General features: G+C 40.8%; 1 protein-coding gene and 1 long non-coding RNA gene across 2 annotated transcripts in view; one reads left to right on the forward strand and one right to left on the reverse strand.

Annotated features, from left to right (window-relative positions):
• LOC138642545 (uncharacterized) overlaps nt 1–19856 on the forward strand; it is a 136096-nt gene that overhangs the window by 115397 nt on the left and 843 nt on the right. The gene's annotated exons all lie outside the window — the stretch shown is intronic.
• GMDS (GDP-mannose 4,6-dehydratase) overlaps nt 1–19856 on the reverse strand; it is a 1108130-nt gene that overhangs the window by 60191 nt on the left and 1028083 nt on the right. The gene's annotated exons all lie outside the window — the stretch shown is intronic.

The raw sequence follows: 19856 nt of genomic DNA on the forward strand, positions 1-19856 counted from the left end.
TAGGTGTAAATTCTACATTGGTTAATTTAATAGTTATCTCTTTATAGAGAATAAGGGGGAAACACCACTGCTGTAGTGCGGCATTCCCTTTACAATCTCTCTCTGCAAACTGCTAACTGTGTTCGTCTGTTGGTGATCGTTAGTATGTTTACACCATCAGGAACTGGGGTATGTTTACTGGTATAAATGCACCACAAGTCACTTATTACAGAAAGCTTTACATTTTCCATTTATCTACACCAAAGCAAATAAAATGACGGGCCGTTGATGGTGAATGCTGCTATGCACTGCAGCAAACATACTTTGAAAAACTATTTGTGAACTATGTGTATTTGATGAGTAGTCCGAAACGGGTCTTGGATGCCTCTCACCTTGATGCCTTTAATGGACTGGTCTCTTTCTATGTACACACATAAGGATAGTACTGCCAGTCAACGGCAGTGGGGCAGGGAGAAGCCAGCCAGGGATCTACCTTGGATGAGTCATCCAATAGACCTAGTCCCCAGCCGGCTTTACAAAATATATTTAATCTGAAATACAACAGCATTTCAGACTAAAAGATATCTGGCTGCAACTGTGTGGACAGCATGAATCTGACCACCATTTTCTTTTAACTGTATAATGGTCTTCTTAAAGAGGATCTTCTACTTTTTTTGTGTTGAACTGAACGCAAGATGCAATAGTGGCTGCATAGTAGAATATAAGGTTTTGTTTTTAATTTTGCTCTTGATGTTGAGGAGATATTATCAAAGTATTTGACACCCAATATGTTAATTTGTGTTAAGACCAAGTGGACTTTATCAAAGAGTTTATACTGGGGTAGTATACTTTATTCTCCTGAGTGTTGCTGCTTACGATTGGTCAACGTCATACAGAGGGAACAAGTACAGGTTCATAGTGAAATCTCTCTGATAACATCCACTTGAACTTAATAAACCTCAACCTTTTAGGTGCTAAATACTTAAATATCTGCACAATGGAGAGGTGAAATTAAAAAAAAAAAAGTTTTTTTCTGCTCTGCAGCCATTATTACATCATTTCGTCAGTTCAACATGAAAATCTGATGAAAGGTCCTCTTTAAATGGAAAAAAAATGTACAGTTGACCTATATGATTTAACAGCAAATACATAGTTATCTTGTGAATACTTTGATCTAAAGAAGGGGGTCCTAGATTCAAGTTATTTTGCATCAATATATACAACTTTAAGGCCAAACCAATTATGTGTTAAGAAGTCTTCATGCATTGTAATTTCTCCTGACACAAAAGCAACTTTATATAACAAATAACCCCAGAGATAAAGCACAACCCATTCCATTTCTGGTAGTTCTGCGGTTTTAATCTGAGATGGTTTTAGCATACAGTATCCCCACAAGATTTCTTCCATTTGCATAAATATGTCAGTTTTCTACTATTTGATACCCAGATTGGTCTGGCACCAGGAGAACTGAAAGCCGTGCAAACAAAAAGCAATACTGTATACTTGTTTATGTGACTGAACATGTCCTTCATTATATATATGCTGTACAATAAATTCATTTAATTGTACACATGTAATATACATATTCACTGGGACAGAAAGCCTCAGAGCTAATCTTTCCTCATTCCATTATTTCGTTTGAAGTATTCCATATGAATGGCACATTTCTGGCAAAATTACAAATTAATCTAAAAGCTCAGAATCCACTTTTTAACCAAAAAAAAAAAAAGACACACTAAAAACACAACACTGTTGAGGTTGAAAAATAGTTCACCTTAAGATTGTCTGTTTCCTATTATTTAAGCATTTACTGATGAACACATTATGTTAATTCATTTACAAACAATAGCAGTTGCCATAGCAAATCATTCTGTTTCTGTTCCTGGATTCACATGTAAATTTGAATAGGAATAGATAATTGTAATATTACGCAAATATTTTAACATTTTAAACCCATCCCACAAGCCCGTTCCTTGGATAGTGAGCTTACCAGGACGACCCCTTGTGACATCAGCTGTTATTACCAGTATTGGGCAAGTCTATTTCCAACTAAGTATCATTGCAAAGAAATTGGGTTAAATTGCACTGATTGTACTCACTGAGCTGTTTACTAATGCACAGATCGGTCATGCCCTCCAAAATATTCTTCTCATCAATTTGACAAAAAAGCACTCCTGGTATTGTGCCACATTATGCCAAATGTGGGCAGAAGGAATTGGTGCTCATTTTCCCCTTCATATCTTTTCCCTGATTGTTGGACCATTTCCATACAAGGCATGTAAATTTGCATGGGTGGTGGTGGTGGGAGGGAAGAGTTAAGGTACCGTTACACTAAACGATTTACCAACGATCACGACATGCGATACGACCTGTCCGTGATCGTTGGTAAGTCGTTTTGTGGTCGCTGGGGAGCTGTCACACAGACAGCTCTCTCCAGCGACCAACGATCCGGGGAAAGACTTCGGCATCGTTGAAACTGTCTTCAACGATGCCGAAGTCCCCGGGTAACCAGGGTAAACATCGGATTACTAAGCGCAGGGCCGTGCTTAGTAACCCGATATTTACCCTGGTTACCATTGTAAAAGTAAAAGAAAACAAAAAACAAAACACACTACATACTCACAATCCGATGTCTGTCACGTCCCCCGGCGTCAGCTTCCCTGCACTATGTAAGCGCCGGCCATAAAGCAGAGCGGTGACGTCACCGCTGTGCTCTGCTTTACGGCCGGCCGGCACTGACACAATGCAGGGAAGCGGACGCCGGGGGACGTGACAGACATCAGAATGTAAGTATGTAGTGTTTTTTTTCTTCTTTACTTTTACAATGGTAACCAGGGTAAATATTGGGTTACTAAGTGCGGCCCTGAGCTTAGTAACCCGATATTTACCCTGGTTACAGGTGAACACATCGCTAGATCGGCGTCACACATGCCGATCTAGCGATGACAGCGGGGTGATCAGCGACCAAAAAAAAGGTCCTGATCATTCCTCACAACCAACGATCACCCAGCAGGGGCCTGATCGTTGGTCGCTGTCACACAAAGATATCGTTAGCGGGATCATTGCTACATCACAAAAAAGCATGACGTTGCAACGATATCCTTAACGATATCGTTATGTGTGAAGGTACCTTTAATGGAAAAAGGCTAACAAGGGCTAAGCCCATTCTTCATGAGCTCAATAGCAGTAGTAAGGTCTACCTGTATGGTATAAACACTTGTTTTTTTTATAATCATACTTACATTGTATTTATTGCTATTTTTGGTTCATTATTATCTGCTTATCTCATATGATGAGTTGATAAGTGGTGACATAGGTTAGCATGTCTATACTTAAGTGATAAACATTCTCTTACCAACTAGAGTGCCTCCCAACAAACTGCCAGTAAGGATATGTCAAAATTTTACATAATCCCCATTAAGGAGTGTCCCATTAACACCAAGTAATTATGGTTATATCACTTGATGATCTTGTTACACATCTCATCTCAAGGACAGCACTAATTTGTTTTGATACCAAGGTATACATGTAAAATTTAAACATATTGCTAGAATAATGTGACCGGATATGATTTCGTAAAGAACAAGTAGCTTCCTTTCCAATATTATATATATTCATTACATATATATATATATATATATATATATATACACACACACATATACATACATACATGCATGCATGCATACATACATACATATATATTTATTACACAATTGAAATGGAAGCTACTTATTCTTTACTGAATCATATCCCATGACATTGTCGATCACAGTTGCTGGTCTTGACCTTTTTGGCCAACCATCATTTTAACCCCTTAGTGACAGAGCCAATTTGGTACTTAATGACCGAGCCAATTTTTACAATTCTGACCACTGTCACTTTATGAGGTTATAACTCTGGAACACTAACGGATCCCGCAGATTCTGAGAATGTTTTTTCGTGACATATTGTACTTCATTATAGTGGTAACATTTCTTCGATATTACTTGCGATTATTTATGAAAAAAACGGAAATATTACGAAAATTTTTAAAATTTTTCAATTTTCAAACTTTGTATTTTTATGCCCTTAAATCAGAGAGATATGTCACGAACAATAGTTAATAAATAACATTTCCCACATTACCACAAAATGTCCAGTAGTGGAAAGGCCACCTCCAATCAATGTAATCAACACATTTGCCAGGTAGATAACTAGCAAATCACAAAGGCTACGGCAGAGAAAAATAAAATATATATATATTTTTATTGACAAAATTTCATAAAATAAAATCTTACATAAAAAACAAGACAAGGAAATTTCAAAAATTGTAAATAAAAATGTCTACTTTACATCAGCACAATTTTGGAAACATTTTTTTTGTTAGGAAGTTATAAGGGTTAAAATTTGACCAGCAATTTCTCATTTTTACAACACCATTTTTTTTTAGGGACCACATCACATTTGAAGTCATTTTGAGGGGCCTATATGATAGAAAATAACCAAGTGTGACACCATTCTAAAAACTGCACCCCTCAAGGTGCTCAAAACCACATTCAAGAAGTTTATTAACCCTTTACGTGCTTCACAGGAACTGAAACAATGTGGAAGGAAAAAATGAACATTTAACTTTTTTTTGCAAACATTTTACTTCAGAACCATTTTTTTTATTTTCACAAGTGTAAAAACAGAAATTTAACCATACATTTTGTTGTGCAATTTCTTCTGAATACGCCGATACCCCATATGTGTGAGTAAACCACTGTTTGGGCGCTCCACAGAGCTTGGAAGTGAAGGAGCGCCGTTTGACTTTTTCAATGCAGAATTGGCTGGAATTGAGATTGGATGCCATGTCACGTTTAGAGAGCCCCTGATGTGCCTAAACTTTGAAACCACCCACAAGTGACACCATTTTGGAAATTAGACCCCTTAAGGAACTTATCTAGATGTGTGGTGAGCACTTTGAATCCCCAAGTGCTTCACAGAAGTTTATAACGTAGAGCCGTGAAAATAAAAAATCGCATTTGTTTACACAAAAATGATCTTTTCGCCCACAAATTTTTATTTTCACAAGGGTAACAGGAGAAATTAGACCACAAAAGTTGTTGTGCAATTTCTCCTGAGTATGTCGATACCCCATATGAGGGGGTAAACCACTGTTTGGGCGCACCGCAGAGCTTGGAAGAGAAGGAGTGCCATTTTAGCTTTTCAATGTAGAATTGGCTGGAATTGAGATCGGACGCCATGTCGCGTTTGGAGAGCCCCTGATGTGCCTAAACAGTGGAAACCCCCCACAAGTGACCCCATTTTGGAAACTAGACCCCCCCATGGAACTTATCTAGATGTGTGGTGAGAACTTTGAATGCCCAAGTGCTTCACAGAAGTTTATAATGCAGAGTCGTGAAAATAAATATTTTTTTTCCACTAAAAAGATTTTTTAGCCCCCAAGTTTTTATTTTCACAAGGGTAACAGGAGAAATTGGACCCCAAAAGTTGTTGTCCAATTTATACCGAGTACGCTGATGCCCCATATGTGGGAGTAAACCACCGTTTGGGCGCACGGCAGAGCTCAGAAGGGAGGGAGCACCATTTGACTTTTTGAGCGCAAAATTGGCTGTCGTGTTTGGAGACCCCCTGATGTACCTAAACAGTGGAAACCCCCCAATTCTAACTCCAACCCTAGCCCCCAACACACCCCTAACTCTAATCCAAACCCGATCCATAATCCTAATCACAACCCTAACGATAATCACAACCCTAACCCCAAAACAACCCTAATCTCAACCCTAACCATAACCCTAATCAAAACCCTAAATCCAACACACCCCTAATCCTAATCAAACCCTAACCTCAAACCTAACCCTAATCCCAATACACCCCTAATCCCAACCCTAACCTTAACCCTAATCCCAAACCTAACCCTAATCCAAACCCTAACCCCAACTCTAACCCTAACTTTAGCCGCAATCCTAGCCCTAACCCTAACTTTAGCCCTAATCCTAAATTTAGCCAGAACCCTAAATTTAGCCTCAACCCTAACTTTAGCCCCAACCCTAAGGCCACTTTCACACTTGTGTCGTGTGGCATCCGTCGCAATCCGTCGTTTTGGACAAAAAACGGATCCTGCAAATGTGCCCGCAGGATGCCTTTTTTGCCCATAGACTTGTATTGCCGATGGATGGCCACACGTTGCGTCCGTCATGCACTGGATCCATTGTGTTTTGGCGGACTGTCGTCACAAAAAAAACGTTCAATGTAACCTTTTTTTTGTACGTCGCGTCCACCATTTCTGACAGCGCATGCGTGGCCGTAACTCTGCCCCCTCCTCCCCAGAACATAGACTGGGCATCAGATGCGTTGAAAACCTGCATGCGCCCACCATTTTCATTCCCGATGAAGAAGGCGGCGGGCCGGAGGGGACGCAGGAGGATCCAGGGACACCGGTAAGTATAACAGGGTCCCCCGAATCCCCCTATTTCTCTGTCCTCTGATGTGCGATCACATCAGAGGACAGAGAATGACAGATCGCTTTTTTTTTTTTGCGACCGCCGGTAAACAGTTAAGTACCAGCGATCGCAAAACAGGGGTCGGTAAAAAATGACCCCGATCATGTTCTTTGGGGTCTCAGCTATCCCTGGCAGCCGAGACCCCAAAGATCCTCCGGGTGTCGGCCGGCGGGCGCATGCCCAGTGCTTTGTTTTGCCGGAAAAAGATGGTGGCACCTATCGGGAGCCACGAGGAGCACCGGGGGGAGACAGGCGAGTATCGGGGGGCTATCGGGGACCCCATTTCTCTGTCCTCTGATGTGCGATCACATCGGAAGACAGAGAAATTAAATGGGAAATTGCGTTTTGTTTTTTTTTTGCGACCGCCGTTAAATGGTTAATTACCGGCGATCGCAACCCGGGGGTTGGTAAAAAAAACCCCGAATCATGTTCTCTGGGGTCTCTGCTACCCCCGGCAACCGAAACCCCAGAGAAAATTCGACTCTGGGGGGCGCTATTCCCTTTTTTCACAGCGCCGTTAATTAACGTGCTGTGGTTTAAGTACCCTTCACTGCCGCCGTTAAAAGGCGTATGGGCGGTCATTAAGGGGTTAAAGATCGTCTGACAAAATACCGCATTAAGAAAAGGGATGTCATATGGTCTATATTTGTCTTTTTTCACGTGATCAGGCCAAAAAATCCAATCATTTGACATTTTGCACAGGACTCGATTTTTTTTTTTTTTAAACCAATTCCCTGATCTACTAATTCAGGTTGCCATGTTGTTGGTTGGATAGATGAAGTTAACAGTCTGCATAAATCTTCTATGTGTGGTCAATTTTATTTTAAATAATTTATCCACTACAGTTCTGAATTTCATGTAGGGACATACCGGTTAGGCCCATTTTTTGGTAATAATTGCCACTGCAAGAGACCAAGCTATATTGCCATTTACAAAATTACCCCTGATGAACTCCCCGAACGGAGGGGAAACGAGGTGGGAGGCTACACACATCTTTTTGTGGAAAACTTGAATAGGTTATACTTGTGTACTGCCCTTGTAAGGGCAGGAGCATTGCAGGGGAACAACATGGAGTTATAGGGAAGGAATTGGTAATTTAGCTCCCCTCTGCCACCACTGTTTCCCTCCTGCTCCTGTGTTGTGCATCCAGCACGGAAAACTACACTGGTGAGACCAAACCATTTTTATATGAGCACTTGTAATCAAGAGCACTGGCACTTTATGTCTTGTCTGTATTGTTTATGTTGGCCTTAATTTTACGGTAATGATTAAAAGTTAAGTTTTATTTACTCCTTACCCTGCTAATAATAATGTAATAATTGTAAGGAAGAGACCAGTGATAACTCACAGTACACCTGCTGAAATTCTTATATCTTACCAGATATAATAATATAAGCTGAAATAGGTCTGCATACATAAAAAGCTTAGCCGACATGGATTTAATAGCATTTGAGTCCTTCATTTAACGTAATTCTGTATACTTCAATTCCTCAAGAATGATAACTTTCATAATGAAAGAAATTTTGGGATTTCAAGTTGGTCTTGCTGATCTAACAAGTTTTCCGCACTTTTCCATTTCTCATGAGAAAAGATTTGGTGAATTGCTTATAAAAAAGCAAGAAATGCACTACAAGAGGCCAATAACAATTAGCCACAAGGGACCTTTGAAAATCTTCATAGGCAGACACATATCATGGAAATTGGAACAGGCAGCATCAGATTGATCCAATAAAGTTGTGAACACAAAACATTTTGAGAAACACAGCAAAAAATATTATGGTGTTAGACAAGGACATGTTTCCCATGCTGTTCTGAATCTGCGCTGTCATCCTGAACAAACTGCTCAGCACAGACATTGAGTCGGCTCTAATAATTAATAGCAAAAGTGATTGTGAGAAGCCCGGAAAGCTGGAAAAAGTGTGAAATTGTAGACCTGTTTAGACACTTCTGGGCAAAAAAATATATATTTATTAACCCCTTAGCGACCGCCGATACGCCTTTTAACGGCGGCCGCTAAGGGTACTTAAACCACAGCGCCGTTAATTAACGGCGCTGTGGAAAAAGTCCATAGTGCCCCCCAGAGGCCGATTTTCTCCGGGGTCTCGGCTGCCGAGGGTAGCCGAGACCCCAGAGAACATGATTCGGGGGTTTTTTAACCCACCCCGCATTTGCGATCGCCGGTAATTAACCGTTTACCGGCGATCGCAAAAAAAAAAAAAAAAAAAAAAAAAAAGCGATCTCTTTTTAATTTCTCTGTCCTCCGATGTGATCGCACATCGGAGGACAGAGAAAAGGGGTCCCAGGTGGCCCCCCAATACTCACCTAGCTCCCCCGATGCTACTCGTGTCTCCCGGTGGGCGCCGCCATCTTCAAAATGGCGGGCGAATGCGCAGTGCGCCCGCCGGCCGGCACCGGGACAATCTTTGGGGTCTCGGCTGCCGGGGGTAGCCGAGACCCCAAAGAGCACGATCGGGGTCGGTATTACCGACCCCTGTTTTGCGATCGCCGGTAATTAACTGTTTACCGGCGACCGCAAAAAAAAAAAAAAAAAAAAAAAAAAAAAAGTAAAGTGTAATTCTCTGTCCTCTGATGTGATCGCACATCAGAGGACAGAGAAATAGGGGGATTCGGGGACCCTAGCATACTCACCTAGGTCCCTGGATCCTCTTGCTGCTCCTCTTGGCCGCCAGCAGCAGAACATGGCGGACGCATGCCCAGTGCGCCCGCCATCTGTCTCCATCTGCCGGCCGGCAGGAGAACAGCAGTTGGGGCTAAAATTAGGGGTAGGGTTAGGGGTAGGGTTAGGGGTAGGGTTAGGAGTAGGGTTAGGGGTAGGGGTAGGGTTAGGGGTAGGGTTAGGGTTAGGGCTAGGGTTGGGGCTAAATTTAGGGTTGGGGCTAAATTTAGGGTTAGGGTTGGGGCTAAACTTAGGGTTAGGCTTCTTTCACACTTACGTCGGTACGGGGCCGTCGCAATGCGTCGGCCCGACATACCGACGCACGTTGTGAAAATTGTGCACAACGTGGGCAGCAGCTGTAGTATTTCAACACATCCGCTGCCCAATCTATGTCCTGGGGAGGAGGGGGCGGAGTTACGGCCACGCATGCGCGGTCAGAAATGGCGGATGCGACGTACAAAAAACGTTTCATTGAACTTTTTTTGTGCCGACGCTCCGCCAAAACACAACTGATCCAGTGCACGACGGACGCGACGTGTGGCCATCCGTCACGATCCGTCGGCAATACAAGTCTATGGGCAAAAAACGCATCCTGCGGGCACATTTGCAGGATCCGTTTCTTGTCCAAAACGACGGATTGCGACGGAATGCCAAACGACGCAAGTGTGAAAGTAGCCTTAGGGTTGGGGCTAAAGTTAGGCCTAGGGTTGGGGCTAAAGTTAGGGTTAGAGCTGGGATTAGGGTTAGGGTTTGGATTAGGGTTGGTATTAGGGTTAGGGTTGGCATTAGGGTTACGCTTGGGATTAGGGTTAGGTTTGGGATTAGGGTTAAGGTTAGGGTTGTGATTAGGGGTGTATTGGGATTAGGGTTAGGTTTGAGGTTAGGGTTGAGATTAGGATTAGGGGTGTGTTGGATTTAGGGTTTTGATTAGGGTTATGGTTAGGGTTGACATTAGGGTTGTTTTGGGGTAAGGGTTGTGATTATGGTTAGGGTTAGTGATTAGGATTATGGATCAGGTTGGGATTAGGGTTAGGGGTGTGTTGGGGTTAGGGTTGGAGCTAGAATTGGGGGGTTTCCACTGTTTAGGTACATCAGGGGGTCTCCAAACACGACAGCCAATTTTGCGCTCAAAAAGTCAAATGGTGCTCCCTCCCTTCTGAGCTCTGCCGTGCGCCCAAACAGTGGGTTACCTCCACATATGGGGCATCAGCGTACTCGGGATAAATTGGACAACAACTTCTGGGGTCCAATTTCTCTTGTTACCCTTGTGAAAATAAAAACTTGGGGGCTACAAAATCTTTTTTGTGAAAAAAAAAATATTTTTTATTTTCATGACTCTGCATTCTAAACTTCTGTGAAGCACTTGGGCATTCAAAGTTCTCACCACACATCTAGATAAGTTCCTTGGGGGGTCTAGTTTCCAAAATGGGGTCACTTGTGGGGGGTTACTACAGTTTAGGTACATCAGGGGCTCTGCAATCGCAACATAATGCCCACAGACCATTCTATCAAAGTCTGCATTCCAAAAAGGCGCTCCTTCCCTTCCGAGCTCTGCCGTGCGCCCAAACAGTGGTTTACCCCCACATATGGCGCATCAGCGTACTCGGGATAAATTGGACAACAACTATTGCAGTCCAATTTCTCCTGTTACCCTTGTGAAAATAAAAACTTGGGGGCTACAATATCTTTTTTGTGGAAAAAAAAATATTTTTTATTTTCATGACTCTGCATTCTAAACTTCTGTGAAGCACTTGGGCATTCAAAGTTCTCACCACACATCTAGATAAGTTCCTTGGGGGGTCTAGTTTCCAAAATGGGGTCACTTGTGGAGGGTTTCTACTGGTTAGGTACATCAGGGGCTCTGCAAACGCAACATAATACCCGCAGTCCATTCTATCAAAGTCTGCATTCCAAAACGGCGCTCCTTCCTTCCGAGCTCTGCCGTGCGCCCAAACAGTGGTTTACCCCCACATATGGGGTACCAGCATACTCAGGACAAATTGGACAACAACTTTTGGGGTCCAATTTCTCTTGTTACCCTTGTGAAAATAAAAATTTGGTGGCTAAAAAATCTTTTTTGTGGAAAAAAAAATATTTTTTATTTTCACGGCTCTGCATTATAAACTTCTGTGAAGCACTTGGGCATTCAAGGTTCTCACCACACATCTAGATAAGTTCCATGGGGGGTCTAGTTTCCAAAATGGGGTCACTTGTGGGGGGTTTCCACTGTTTAGGCACATCAGAGGCTCTACAAACGCGACATGGCGTCCAATCTCAATTCCAGCCAATTCTATATTGAAAAAGTAAAACGGCGCTCCTTCACTTCCAAGCTCTGCGGTGCGCCCAAACAGTGGTTTACCCCCACATATGGGGTATCGACGTATTCAGGAGAAATCGCACAACAACTTTTGTGGTCTAATTTCTCCTGATACCCTTGTGAAAATAAGAATTTGTGGGCGAAAAGATCATTTTTGTGTAAACAAAAGTGATTTTTTATTTTCACAGCTCTACGTTATAAACTTCTGTGAAGCACTTGGGGGTTCAAAGTGCTCACCACACATCTAGATAAGTTCCTTAAGGGGTCTAGTTTCCAAAATGGTGTCACTTGTGGGGAGTTTCCACTGTTTAGGCACATCAGGGGCTCTCTAAACGTGACATGGTGTCCGATCTCAATTCCAGCCAATTCTGCATTGAAAAAGTCAAACGGCGCTCCTTCACTTCTAAGTTCTGCGGTGCGCCCAAAAAGTGGTTTACCCCCACATATGGGGTATTGGCGTATTCAGGAGAAATTGCATAACAAAATTTATGGTTACATTTCTGTTTTTACACTTGTGAAAATAAAAAAAATGGTTCTGAATTAAGATGTTTGCAAAAAAAAGTTAAATGTTAATTTTTTCCTTCCACATTGTTTCAGTTCCTGTGAAGCACGTAAAGGGTTAATAAACTTCTTGAATGTGGTTTTGAGAACCTTGAGGGGTATAGTTTTTAGAATGGTGTCACACTTCATTATTTTCTATCATATAGACCCCTCAAAATGACTTCAAATGTGATGTGGTCCCTAAAAAAAAATGGTGTTGTAAAAATGAGAAATTGCAGGTCAACTTTTAACCCTTATAACTCCCTAACAAAAACAAATTTTGTTTCCAAAATTGTGCTGATATAAAGTATACATGTGGGAAATGTTATTTATTAACTATTTTTCGTGACATATCTCTCTGATTTAAGGGCATAAAAATACAAAGTTTGAAAATTGCAAAATTTTAAAAATTTTCGCCATATTTCCGTTTTTTTCATAAATAATCGCAAGTAATATCGAAGAAATGTTACCACCAACATGAAGTACAATATGTCACGAAAAAACAATCTCAGAATCAGCGGGATCCGTTGAAGCGTTCCAGAGTTATAACCTCATAAAGTGACAGTGGTCAGAATTGCAAAAATTGGCCTGGTCATTAAGTACCAAATTGGCTCTGTCACTAAGGGGTTAAACTACTATGTAGATCACTGACTACAATTAATTTTATGACTAGCCGTTATCTAATTAGCAATTATCATAGGGATTACATTAATATATGCATTCCGAAAAAGCCTTGAATAAATATTATATGTATATAGCACTATTAATTCCATGGTGCTGTGCATGAGGTGTTGTTACATACAGAGTTATAGATATCGTTTACAGTAAACAAATTTACAATGACAGACTGGTACAGAGGGGAGAGGACCCTGTCTTTGCGGACTTGCATTCTACGCGGATATATAATATATAAATATAATGGAGAGCATTCATTACTTTCATATGTAAGTATGTACATAATGAGATATGGTGCCCAGTGAGAAGCCATTGAAAGTCTAAGTAATGAGCTTCTGGGTTCAAAAGTAAACTTTGCAACAGGGTCCCTTCCTACACCATGGCAAGTTTTAATGGCATGTCAAGACAGTGAAAAGAAAAAGTGCTTGCAGAGTTTACACATGCCAATCTGCATGTGTAACTTGCATCGGATTTAAAGAGGTTGTCCACTTTTACATTGATGACCTATGCCAAGGACAGGTCATCAATCTCCGATCTGACAGGGTCTGACACCCCCGTTGATCAGCTGTTATTGGTGTCGGTGGCGGCCGCCTGCACTCACATGTGGAGCTGGCAGTCTTCTGATAATGGCCCACTGGCAGGGTACTACACATCCTCCGCCTACTGATTTGAATAGGAGGCGGATGTGCAATATCCAAGCGTCGCCCACCACTAGAAGAAATAGCAGCTCGGCAAATGAGCACTTACTGACAGTAACCGTTGATCAGCGAGGGTGCGGGTGCCGGACATTGATGACCTATCCTAAGGAAAGGTCATCAATGTAAAACTTTTTTTTTTTTTTTTTTTTAACTGCAATTCACCTCTGTTTTGAAAATCGTGAAATCTGGAGTGAAAATATACAGCCGACTTAGATTGCAGATTTTTAAATCTACACAGCCATTTGTCAAAGAAAAATACTACAGCAATTGGTGGAGATTTCTTTATATTTATCCACAAGAATGGTAGCATAAGCTGCCGTGGATTTGCCATGTTCAGATGTGAACACAAAATGTACAGCATTTCCATCCGTTGTGTGCATATCCAAACACTTCTAATGTAAGTGCTTCACCCAAAGACTGGATAATATAATATAATATATATATATATATATATATATATATATATATATATATATATATATATATATATATATATATATATATATATATATATATAGTACCGACCAGAAGTTTGGACACACCTTCTCATTTAAAGATTTTTCTGTATTTTCATGACTATGAATTGTACATTCACACTGAAGGCATCAAAACTATGAATTAAAACGTGGAATTATATACTTAACAAAAAAGTGTGAAACAACTGAAATTATGTCATATTCAAGGTTCCTCAAAGTAGTCACCTTTTGCTTTAATGACCACTTTGCACACTCTTGGCATTCTGTTTATGAGCTTCAAGAGGTAGTCACCGGGAATGGTTTTCTCTTCACAGGTGTGCCCTGTCAGGTTTAATAAGTGGGATTTCATGCCTTATAAATGGGGTTGGGACCATCAGTTGTGTTGTGTAGAAGTCTGTTGGATACACAGCTGATAGTCCTACTGTATAGACTGTTAACATTTGCATTATGGCAAGAAAAAAGCAGCTAAGTAAAGATAAACGAGTGACCATCATTACTTTAAGAAATAAAGGTCAGTCAGTTAAAAAAATTGGGCAAACCTTGAAAGTGTCCCCAAGTGCAGTGGCAAAAACCATCAAGTGCTACAAAGAAACTTGCTCACATGAGGACCACCCCAGAAAAGGAAGACCAAGAGTCACCTCTGCTTCTGAGGATAAGTTTATCTGAGTCACCAGCCTCAGAAATCGCAGGTTAGCAGCAGCTTAGATTAGAGACCAGGTCAATACCACACAGAGTTCTAGCAGCAGACACATCTCTACAACAACTGTTAAGAGGAGACTTTATGCAGCAGGCCTTCATGGTAAAATAGCTGCTAGGAAACCACTGCTAAGGACAAGCAACAAGCAGAAGAGACTTGTTTGGGCTAAAGAACACAAGGAATGGACATTAGACTAGTGGAAATCTGTGCTTTGGTCTGATAAGTCCAAATTTGAGATCTTTGGTTCCAACCACTGTGTCTTTGTGCGACGCAGAAAAGGTGAACGGATGGACTCTACATGCCTGGTTCCCATCGTGAAGCATAGAGGAGGTGTGATAGTGTGGGGGTGCTTTGCTGTTGACACTGTTGGGTATTTATTCAAAATTGAAGGCATACTGAACCAGCATGGCTACCACAGCATCTTGCAGCAGCATGCTATTCTATCCGGTTTGCATTTAGTTGGACCATCATTTATTTTTCAACAGGACAATGACCCCAAACACACCTCCATGCTGTGTAAGGGCTATTTGACCGAGAAGGAGAGTGATGGGGTGCTACGCCAGAACACCTGAACCCAATAGAGATGGTTTGGGGTGAGCTGGACTGCAGAGTGAAGGCAAAAGGGCCAACAAGTGCTAAGCATCTCTGGGATCTCCTTCAAGATTGTTGGAAGACCATTCCCGGTGACTACCTCTTGAAGCTCATCAAGTTAATGCCAAGAGTGTGCAAAGCAGTCATTAAAGCAAAAGGTGGCTACTTTGAAGAACCTAAAATATAAGACATAATTTCAGTTGTTTCACACTTTTTTGTTAGTTAAGTATATAATTCCACATGTGTTAATTCATAGTTTTGATGCCTTCAATGTGAATGTACAATTTTCATAGTCCTGAAAATACAGAAAAATCCTTAAATGAGAAGGTGTGTCCAAACTTTTGGTCTGTACTGTATATATATATATATATATATACAGTGGGGCAAAAAAGTATTTAGTCAGTCAGCAATAGTGCAAGTTCCACCACCTAAAAAGATGAGAGGCGTCTGTAATTTACATCATAGGTAGACCTCAACTATGGGAGACAAACTGAGAAAAAAAAATTCAGAAAATCACATTGTCTGTTTTTTTAACAATTTATTTGCATATTATGGTGGAAAATAAGTATTTGGTCAGAAACAAACAATCAAGATTTCTGGCTCTCACAGACCTGTAACTTCTTCTTTAAGAGTCTCCTCTTTCCTCCACTCATTACCTGTAGTAATGGCACCTGTTTAAACTTGTTATCAGTATAAAAAGACACCTGTGCACACCCTCAAACAGTCTGACTCCAAACTCCACTATGGTGAAGACCAAAGAGCTGTCAAAGGACACCAGAAACAAAATTGTAGCCCTGCACCAGGCTGGGAAGACTGAATCTGCAATAGCCAACCAGCTTGGAGTGAAGAAATAAACAGTGGGAGCAATAATTAGAAAATGGAAGACATACAAGACCACTGATAATCTCCCTCGATCTGGGGCTCCACGCAAAATCCCACCCCGTGGGGTCAGAATGATCACAAGAACGGTGAGCAAAAATCCCAGAACCACGCGGGGGGACCTAGTGAATGAACTGCAGTGAGCTGGGACCAATGTAACAAGGCCTACCATAAGTAACACACTACGCCACCATGGACTCAGATCCTGCAGTGCCAGACGTGTCCCACTGCTTAAGCCAGTACATGTCCGGGCCCATCTGAAGTTTGCTAGAGAGCATTTGGATGATCCAGAGGAGTTTTGGGAGAATGTCCTATGGTCTGATGAAACCAAACTGGAACTGTTTGGTAGAAACACAACTTGTCGTGTTTGGAGGAAAAAGAATACTGAGTTGCATCCATCAAACACCATACCTACTGTAAAGCATGGTGGTGGAAACATCATGCTTTGGGGCTGTTTCTCTGCAAAGGGGCCAGGACGACTGATCCGGGTACATGAAAGAATGAATGGGGCCATGTATCGTGAGATTTTGAGTGCAAACCTCCTTCCATCAGCAAGGGCATTGAAGATGAAACGTGGCTGGGTCTTTCAACATGACAATGATCCAAAGCACACCGCCAGGGCAACGAAGGAGTGGCTTTGTAAGAAGCATTTCAAGGTACTGGAGTGGCCTAGCCAGTCTCCAGATCTCAACCCTATAGAAAACCTTTGGAGGGAGTTGAAAGTCTGTGTTGCCAAGCGAAAAGCCAAGAACATCACTGCTCTAGAGGAGATCTGCATGGAGGAATGGGCCAACATACCAACAACAGTGTGTGGCAACCTTGTGAAGACTTACAGAAAACGTTTGACCTCTGTCATTGCCAACAAAGGATATATTACAAAGTATTGAGATGAAATTTTGTTTCTGACTAAATACTTATTTTCCACCATAATATGCAAATAAAATGTTAAAAAAACAGACAATGTGATTTTCTGGATTTTTTTTTCTCAGTTTGTCTCCCATAGTTGAGGTCTACCTATGATGTAAATTACAGACGCCTCTCATCTTTTTAAGTGGTGGAACTTGCACTATTGCTGACTGACTAAATACTTTTTTGCCCCACTGTATATATATATATATACACACACACATACATATATATATACACATACAATACAATATATATATATATATATATATATATATATATACACACATATACATACATACATACACACCCCAATTAATTCACCCAACTGGCTTTCACATCTAATTTTTTTTAATCTTTTTAGGACTTCATTTTTCTCAACGCATACTTCTAGCATGTCATATACAGAAATGCACATAGCCTGATGTGATTCTGCACTAAGTGCATCTACTATAACAAGCAAGAAGAGGTCATTCCAAATCTTCACCCATCATTTCACTACAAGAAAATAATTTGTGTAATGGCTTAATTGGATTAATGGAAAGTAGGAGTTGAGTTATGGTTTATCGTTATATTACAAGTAACATTCCCAATTAATTTCTGGATCCTGGTGTCATTTGTGATTTAATGACAAAAACAGAATGGGCTGAGTTATAGGCTCCAATTACATTTCACGGGAGTAGTTAATTATGGTTCAGCAACTCCCTTTTCTTACTGACACAGCTTAACTTCATTCCTTTCCACCCCAGCCCAGAGTGTCTGACAGTCTGCCAGGATTCAGCTGACCCAGGACCTTTAATACTTAAGATACTGAAGGATCTATGGGACTAGAAATGAAATAATCACAGAGACCACAATGTGCTGCTCTACATACACACAACAAAGCAACAGCAAAAATTATTGGAAAACCTAATGAGTGCTTCCGAGTCCTCATTCCTAAAATGTTTATGGCACTGTTCCAATCTTCATAGTATTATACGTCTGCATTAATATAAAATATTCAGCATTTTGTCATGAATATATATATTTTTTTATAAACCAGTAACTTAAACATTCACATAATTATTGGAAATAATTAGCTCCACTGGGGAATATTTACATACTGTAGTGATGGTTACCAAGAATATCTGCATTTTCATATGACATTCCAAGACCTTTAAATTAAAAACACATTTTTTAACAAGTTGCTGGATTATATGCCTGCCATGAAATTATCTGACTTAGTCTGCCCATATGATTTGTAAAGCACACGACTTTTACAATCCTGAGTTTATATACTCGCTTGTTTCAATTGACTGATTCTTTCATTCTGGGTAATTACCCTACGCAGGCACACTGGATTAGACACGATCTTTTTTCACTTAAAACTTTTTCACTAAGGCTTAAGGTAGATAAAAAAAGAGCATCTAAATAAGGTTTCAAGGATAAAGAGTTTAAAAGCCCTTTCCAGAATAAAACACTAAAACCCTTCATGGCCACAGGTGCTATAACACTCCTACAGTTTCTCCATTAAAATATCTGGATTTTCTTCAGGCTTGAAGGGCTAAACAAAAACCTTTCCCAAAACTGTGGTTCCATGGCTATAAACTTGACTCCTGCACCTAACTCGAAAGTGTTAATTTGTCTTCCTGACTTCTACTATGAGACGTTTACCCAGATGAGTATTTAGGGAGTTTTTAATGTTGCAGATTTTTGCATCTATTTGCTAAATTAAAGGGAATCTGTAATGTAAAAAAAAAATCCTGCAAATATGTGGTTAATCAGCATGTTAATGGCATTATGAAGCTGCCTGGGCTCGCTGTCGGGAGGAAATGAATGTTCGTCCTACAGGAAGCCTTGAGCTTCAGTCAAAGGAGCAACGCGGGCGTGACAAGTCACCGCTCAGTGTATAGTGAGCAGGAGCTATAACCGCTCCCCAATGTAACAGGCCAAATGAACCCCTATCCAGATTAAACCCAGGGATAGATGGACCCAGGCCTGAGAATACCCTGAAGGATAAACTGTCCTATGCCAAACTATACCTGGGCGTGTAAAATAGCCTAGGCCAAACTATACCCCTTCAGGCTACAATATACCCCTCTATTTTATGAGCCCTTGTAAATTAGATTTTAGATGTCATTTTTTAATAACTTAAAACTGACTTACATGTAGTGGGAAAGTATTTGTGTTAATCACATGATGAAGATCTTGCAGTTCATTGTGGCAGGTAATGGACAACAGTCATTACATCTGAGATTACACTGTTGTCCAGTAAGATAAGTGCTATTATCCAAGAAAGCCATTGTAACTTGATCTTACAACTTTACTGGTTTTCTCACCTGGTCTCTGATTGCTTGAAAAGTGTGGCGACCTCTTTCTATCATACTCACACAGCTGCTCTTAGTGTGTAACTACTGAGAAGTGTGGTAGGATTCATTACCTTATCATATCTTTGTGGAAGTTTAATATTTTTACTGACTGAAGTTTTTTCTGGTTCAAGTAATAAAAGTCCATGTATTTATAACTAAGATTTAAATCAGTTATCTTCTGACATAACTTATCTGACAAATCTAAACCCCCAATAACATGTTGAAAATTTAAGTAATTTTTGTGTTGGCAGTATGAAATGGCCTAGGCCATAATATACTCAGGGTATAATGAAGCCCAAGCCGCTTTAACACTGGGTAATAGTCTGGACTCTAGATATACTGTGGCCTGTTACACCGTCAATGACCGACTTCCAGCTTCGCAATGACAGAACCCACGCTGGCCGGATCTCTAGGACTGAAAGACCGAGGCTGCCAGGAGGAATAAAGCAGCAACTAGTCCAAAATAATGAAAAAAATACAAAAAACTTTATTGATAATAACAGCAGGTAAAAACATAACGGAGGGATAACACAATCCCCGTACTACACAGAGCATGCACAAAAGATGGGCAGATGATAGGTGCCT

This window comes from Ranitomeya imitator, chromosome 6 (genome assembly GCF_032444005.1).
Source record: "Ranitomeya imitator isolate aRanImi1 chromosome 6, aRanImi1.pri, whole genome shotgun sequence".
Classification (NCBI taxonomy): Eukaryota; Metazoa; Chordata; class Amphibia; order Anura; family Dendrobatidae; genus Ranitomeya; species Ranitomeya imitator.